The sequence below is a fragment of the Ailuropoda melanoleuca genome, chromosome X (genome assembly GCF_002007445.2).
Source record: "Ailuropoda melanoleuca isolate Jingjing chromosome X, ASM200744v2, whole genome shotgun sequence".
Taxonomy (NCBI): domain Eukaryota; kingdom Metazoa; phylum Chordata; class Mammalia; order Carnivora; family Ursidae; genus Ailuropoda; species Ailuropoda melanoleuca.
The window spans coordinates 10,537,623-10,544,760 of NC_048238.1; the positions used below are offsets into that span (position 1 = coordinate 10,537,623).

Below are 7,138 nucleotides of genomic sequence, written 5' to 3' on the forward strand. Positions count from 1 at the left end.
ACTTAAATAAAAAGGGGATGATCATTTTGATAGGGGTGTTGTAAAATTTAAATATAGTGATAAAAGTAAAGTGCCTCATACCCTTTCAGTTTATATAATAGGTGCTCAATAAACAGTAGCTATTATTATCATCATCCTCGTCGTCATTATTAATGATTCTATCTTACTGCAGTCCCTACAAGAAGAATCTTAACTCTCCAGGGATAGGTACCACAGCGACCTGCAAAGCGTAAGTAACCAGCGCACTGCATCCTCTGGCTACCGCCCGTAACAGTTGAGTAACGATGGCAGAAGCAACTATTTCCGTCTTCCAAATGAGGAAACACAGCTCAGGGAAATCAGGTCACTTGCCCAAGGTCACACGGCACATGAATTCAGAGCTGGGACCCAGTTCTGACTCTTTCCACCATGCCAGAATAAACCAATCAAGCGTTACCTTATTTCCAGTTGAGGAGAGCACCAGCCCTTTTGTTAGCAGATCTGAAGCAGTGAGTAAGCAAGTTGGGGTTGGGGGGCAAGGAAGGTGGTTTATCAGGGTGGCACTTGAAGATTACAGAGCTGGAGCAGGAGAGCTCCACCAGGACTGAGCCCAGGGGTTCTCACGCTGGCACTGCTGGCATTCGGGGCCAGATCATGCTTTGCTGACAACCATTGACCGCCCTGGCCTTTCTTTGGATGGACAAGGCAGTGGGAATTGAGGTGACTCAGGAGGGGTCCAGTGGGTCTCAGCAGACTTGAGATCATTTTCTTCTTTCACGATGCTTCTCCAGGACTCCATAATACCTCTCCAATAAATGTGATGAGAAATGGGCAGGAAATGGTAGCTGGCAGGTTATCGCCACATAAAGGGAGAAAGTAGCTGGGCCCAAACCAAATCACAGTAGAGGATGACTTTCAGTTTAAAGAGGAAAGAAATAGGAAGGAAGAGAGAGAAGTTGGGGGGGGAGAGCACATGAAAAGACTGCTTTTTATTGCATTTGTTTTGTAAGTGACTTGAGGATGACCAAGCCTTCTGTTCTGCTTCACACCGAACCTGAAGTAATCAAAGCAGAATCTTTTTAACAACTATTTAAAAGTATTTAAAAATAAGGAAGGGACAAATCCTTTAAGATCTGCTCTGCAGTGGGTTTATAATATGACTAGAACGTGGAAGCAGGAGTCCTGCATTCTAATCTCTGCCACTGACTCTCTGAATGGCGTGGGATCGCTTCACACAAACCCATCCCTGGTTTCTCGTGTGTATATTTGGAGGTTTGAGTGGGACAACCTCCAAGACACCCAGGGCCATACAATTCTGTGCAATCTGAGCTTGCTATCTGGTAGGTGAAAGAAATAGTGCCTATAGCTAAGCTTTGTTGAACATATATTGACAGTTCTAGAATTGTCCTTTCTTGACTCTCCCGTGCAGATTTCGCAAAGTATTCCAATTTATCTTCAGTGGCATGCACTGCCTGAAAGGTTTTGAGAGGTGGTTTCCCCTGTAACGGGTTCTGAAACTATCCCCTGGTTGTGTAATCGCTGCATTATTGTACAGTTCTGTGTTTCCCACTAAGCTGTACCAAAAAGTAGCTCAGCTTTACATAGAACTTAGGAACTTAGAGATTTCACATCCGAGGTGAAAGGCTATAGAAACTGCCCGATACACATGCCCACCTTAACACCTTCTGGAATAACTCCACTTCTAGCAAAGAACAGTTTACCGCCGGGTGACGGGGTTCTCTGACTGGCCGCTCACATCTAGACTTCGCCCGCCCACGAAACTTCATTTCCAAACTCAGGCAGAGGGCTGGATCTGGCCCCCGGGGGACCTCCAGGCCCCCAGTCCAGTGCTGTGGCTTTCATCTGTTCTGAAGGCCCGGTACCCTGACTGCTAGCTGTCACATATTTTGAAGATCACCCTGGCGAGCTTGGGAGGGGAGAGAAGGACACATCCTTTATTCTTGCCGGTTGATGGTGGCTCAGCCTCTTCGATTTCCGTCTCCTGCATGGCTCACTGTCTTTCTGCTTAAGTGCTCCGTCTTTCAAATTTCTTTTCTCATCGCGCCTCTTTCTCAAATGGTGGCTGCGTACATGGTGGCCTGCTTGCATGACCTGTGGCGATGGGGGAGGGGACCTCAGACCATGGGTGTCCTCTGGATGCTTGTTGCCCTCTGGGCTGGAGCAGCTGGTCAGGCCTGGGTTCTAGTCTGGTGAACAGAACATGGTCACGTCTGTCGTCATGGTTCTTCTGCAGTGGCCTCGTGTCTTCAGAGCTCTCTGCTCCTCTTGACCCTGACCGGCATACTCAGGGACATCTGGATCCCATGCAGGCCACCTTAGGCTCAGCCACTTGGGGACTTCCTGGGGCTGGCGTACCAGCATCCCGAGACTGGGAGACATGGCCACCCGTGGATCTTCTCTTGACACTCACGTTTCCCTCAGCCTGTGCAGGAAGTGATCCCACTAGCTCTGCCATTGGGCCCTGGGGTCCCCCGTACCCACGCATGCTTCCACGGGCCATGTTCCCCCTGCCCAGTTTCACCCAAAGAGCCCTGCAACCTGCCTCTCAGCCATACCTCAGTCTCACCTCCTTCCCCAAATCAACCTTGCGAGAGGGAAGGACTGTCTAGTCCCTCTTTCCCTCTCTTAAGGACCCCTCCACTTTGTCACCTCCTCTGCCTTCCTGAGCTCATATTTTCCCTGCCCCCTTCCTGGGGTCACAGTCATGGGTAAGACATTGGGAATGAAACTGCTTACCAATAAATGAACCTAAATCAAGAGGAAGTTCAGAAACATGACATCTCTTCCATAGATAAAGGTTTACTAGAGATTTTCAGTCACGTCATAGTGTGATCATTCAGGAGGCTTGTTTTCCATTTATCTTTTCTGTTTGCTTGTAGATCTCTGCATATACTGTTCTTTTCATGAGCATTCCAGAAAAGAAAACAAGTGGGGGCTGAGGTGGGCTTGGCGGTAGCCAGTCCTCAGGATGCACCCAGGAGAGAGTGAGACTCACTGATATTTCAGAAACAACCCCCCCCCCGCACTGACTATGTAAAACTAGTTGTTCTCAGCCTGGAGTAGGGTGGTGGAGATTTTGCCCCCAGAAACATTCTGTAATGTCTAGGTACATTTTGGGTTGTCATAACTGCGGGGGCGGGGGACGTGTGCTACAGGCATCTACCGAGCAGAGCCCGGGGCTGCTGCTGGACATCCTACAATGTACGGGGCAGCCCCCGCCATGAAGAGTCGTTCGGCCCCAAATGTCACTAGTGCCCAGGCTGAGGCACCCTGTTCAAAACCGGTGTCATCCACAAAGGGAAGAAGCATGCCAAGCAGGATGAGGAAAGCAGTCATTTCCGCAACGGCATTTTCCAGTGGGCCAATGCCTTGAGTGGCAGCAGATTTCCGCAGTGCTTCAGGACCACTCGGGCTCCTTTTATTCAAGATTATGCTTTGATTAAGGCCTCCCACCTTCCTTCCCAACTTTATTCTTGCCTAAGAAATAAGAGAGAATGATACAACTCAACATTTCCCCCAAAGTCCTTCTGCAAGATTAATAGCACTTGACACTTTAATAATCGAGCGAGCTTACGAATGCGCAAACACCCAGCAGTGGAGCAATGCAAACAGCCTTGATTTTTCAGTGGTTAAGTTGCGGCTGATTTGTGATCCCCATCCAGGAAAAAGACTTTAAAACTCCTCCCATTAGGAGGCTAGAGACATTGGTGTAGAATAGTGGTTCTCCAGTGTGATCTGTAGACCAGCAGCATCAGCGTCACATAGAAGCTTCTCAGAAACACAAATTCTCAGGCCCCACTCCAGACCTATGGCATCATCAGAAACTCTGGGGGTGGGGCTCAGCCACCTGTGTTGAAACAAGCCCTCCAAGTGATGCTGATGCATATGAGAGTTTAAGAACCACTGATCTACAACTATAGGCCCAAGGCCTATTTTTTGTCAATAAAGTTTTATTGGCACCCAGCCACACCTATTTACATGTCACCTATGGCTGCTTGCATGCCACAGGGGCAGAGCTGAGTAGTTAAGACAGTGACTGTACAGCCTTCAAAACCTAAAATGTTTACTATCTAGCCTCTTATAGAAAGTTTGCTGACCTCTTATCTAGAGTGTTGGGAAAAATAAATTACAAGGCTTTGATACTTATGGAAAGAAATCCTGAAATGTATGATTTTTTTAGTTTTCAAATTCCTCCCCTTCTGCCCCCCGCAACATAAAACACACACACACACACACACACACACACACACACACGTTAGCTAAGAGTCCGTGTAGTAGGCGATATGCACTGTACGAATGGGGTTAGTAGTGTTAACTCTTGGAAGTCCAACAGCCTGGGTCTTCATTTTGACTCCGTTGTGAACGAGCTTTATGACCTTGGGTGAGTTTTTCAAGACCTCTGGCCTTCAGTTACCTTTGCTACAGAGTGGATACAATAGTACCTACCTCATAGGATTGCTGCCTGAGTTCAGTGAGTTGGTACGTGTACTGAGCGCCTAGTACTAAGCTCTTAAACTAGTGGCTGGCTCATGGCCCCCAGTCGGTGTTAGCGATGCTGCTTCTCGCACCAAGGGCAGAAGAGCTGTGCAATGAATGTTAGTGGCTATGATGACTTAAGATACTCCAAGGACATTTCGAAAAGAGAGATGGCTTCTCCACAGACCTCTGCTTTCTCCTTCATCATTCAACGGTTGGGGAAGATCTGAAGGTCCAAGGAGTCTTAAAAATTGAAGAGACATCAGAAATGTGTTGTCCATCCAGCCCCTCCCTCCATGGAACTAAATGGAATGTGTGGTCTGTATGAAGTCCAAATGTCTAACCCAGCCCCCTCTGACTTGAATTTAAACGACTTGACCTCTTCAGTGGGGCTGAAACACCATGTGGGAGTCGTTCGTAGGTTCCACGGTCATTGGGGTCCCCAGATGCTCTACCTGCTGAAGCTGAGAGCTGGGCTCATTCTTGCGGCCCCCTTCACCTAAGACCCGCTTCAAGGGCATGTGACCAGTGCAGTCCCACATGGCCCACGTTCAGAGGGGTCCCACGCTCGGCTTCATGCTCGGTGGTCACCATCCTGAAGTTCTTAATTTGTGAGCGGAGGGCCCCCCACTTTCGTTTTACACTGGACGCCACAAATGATGTAGCCAGTCTGGCCTTCATCTTTATAGAAACCTGATTCTAACCTAAGCCCCCTGCCCAAGCCTTACTATTTATTAAGGACTGTGTATGAGCATGAGAACTGATTTTTTAAAAATAAATAACAAATAAACAACAACAACAACAACGAGGACTTAATTTTTAAGAAGGGCGACATCTCTGGCAATTTCCAAAATAAAGATGTCTAAGACTGGCCAGCAGATGTCGCTCTTGGTACATGGCAAAAGGGGATTTTTTAACAGACCGGCTCATGATCAAAGATTTTTGAGCCTTTAGGGAGGCAAGGCCTCAAAGGAGCTTGATTTAAGAACTTTTATTGTAACACCTTGCTCTTTTCTGATGAGCATACCACCACAAAGGCAGGAAATTCACCATGCACCAAATCTAAATGGGAGAATTGCAAAGAAGATTGTAATAAAGTATTTCAGTTAAATAAAAAATAAATAATCTAACCGAAAGCAACTTCTTCAGAGAGGTTGATGTCGTATGTTCACACTTGTCCTTTCAAACTGGTGGTTAACACAGGGCCTGTGTGGTACTCGGATTTACAAGAAGAAATACGTATTTGCTCTACATCCCCATTTCTAGCACGGAGCCCCTAAAAGCTTTGGAATTTCGTGAGTGCCCAGAGTGATAAAGGCGTCTTTTGTTATGTTAATGAGATGGCTTTGGAATGCACCTGAAGGTGGGGGCTGGTTGCCAAGAGAACCGACCCTGTGATTAGAGGATTGGAACTTTTGGTCCCACCCCCTCCTTCCCCCAACTCTGGGGTGAGGAGGGGAGCTGGAGGTTGAATCCATCGCCCAAGGCCAATGATTTAATCAATAGTGCCCTTGTAATGAAGCCTCCATAAATATCTGAAAGGTCCGGGCTGGTGAACCCGAGGAGGGGCTGGGAAGACAAGCGCCCCGGACACCATGGGGGCTCCTTGCCCTTCTCCTGTTCCCTGCCCTCTGCCTCCCTTCCAGCTGGCTGTTCCTGGGTTATATCCTTTTATAATCAACCAGTGATCTACGAAGTAAAATATTTCTCTGAGTTTTGTCAGCCTCTCTAGCAAATTAATTGAATCCAAGGAGGGGAGTCTTTTTTTTTTTCTGTTAAATCTGTTATTTAATTTTTTAAATTAACATATAATGTATTATTGTTTTCAGAGGTACAGGTCTGTGATTCATCAGTCTTACATGACACCAGGTGCTCATTACAACACAATGCCCATCGCCCAGCCTCCCCATCCCCCCACCCCATCTGCTCCAGCAACCCTCAGTTTGTTTCCTGAGATGAAGAATCTCTTACGGTTTGTCTCCCTCTCTGATTTTGTCTTGTTTCATTTTTCCCTCTCTTCCCCTATGATCCTCTGCCTTGTTTCTTAAATTCCACGTATGAGTGAGATCATATGATAATTGTCTTTCTCTGATTGACTTATTTCGCTTAGCATGATCCCTCTAGTTCCATCCACATCGTTGCAAATGGCAAGATTTCATTTTTTTTTTGATGGCTGCATAATGTTAAATCTTTTAAATCTATAGGTTCCCCTCCTTCATTTTTTTCTAGCAATTGTTTAAGAAGGTAGGTCTGTAGTCCCATGGAACTTGCCACATTCTAGATTTTGTTACATTTGTCACATTGCCTTTTAACATGTTTTCCAGTTCTCTTGTATTTCCTGCAAATTGGTGTTTAGAACGAGAGCCTTGATCTGATTCAAGTTTGATTTTTTTTTTTTTGACAAGTATACTTCATGGGTGTGAGTGCGAACTTCTTGTTGAATTATGTCAAGAGATACCTAAAATCTGGTTGTTTCTCTGGGTATTCTGTTGCGTTTGATCGGCAAGGAGGGGAGTCTTTTTTTTTTTTTTGTTAAAGATTTTATTTATTTATTCGACAGAGATAGAGACAGCCAGCGAGAGAGGGAACACAAGCAGGGGGAGTGGGAGAGGAAGAAGCAGGCTCATAGCGGAGGAGCCTGATGTGGGGCTCGATCCCATAA

General features: G+C 46.6%; 1 protein-coding gene across 1 annotated transcript in view; it reads left to right on the plus strand.

The window, feature by feature from the left end:
- Positions 1-346: 346 nt before the first annotated feature.
- Positions 347-7,138, plus strand: part of EGFL6 (EGF like domain multiple 6) — a 143,463-nt gene continuing 136,671 nt past the window's right edge. Inside the window, exon 1 of the mRNA XM_034649299.1 lies at positions 347-488. The gene's annotated coding sequence lies outside the window, so the exon portion shown is untranslated. The remainder of the gene's footprint in view (positions 489-7,138) is intronic.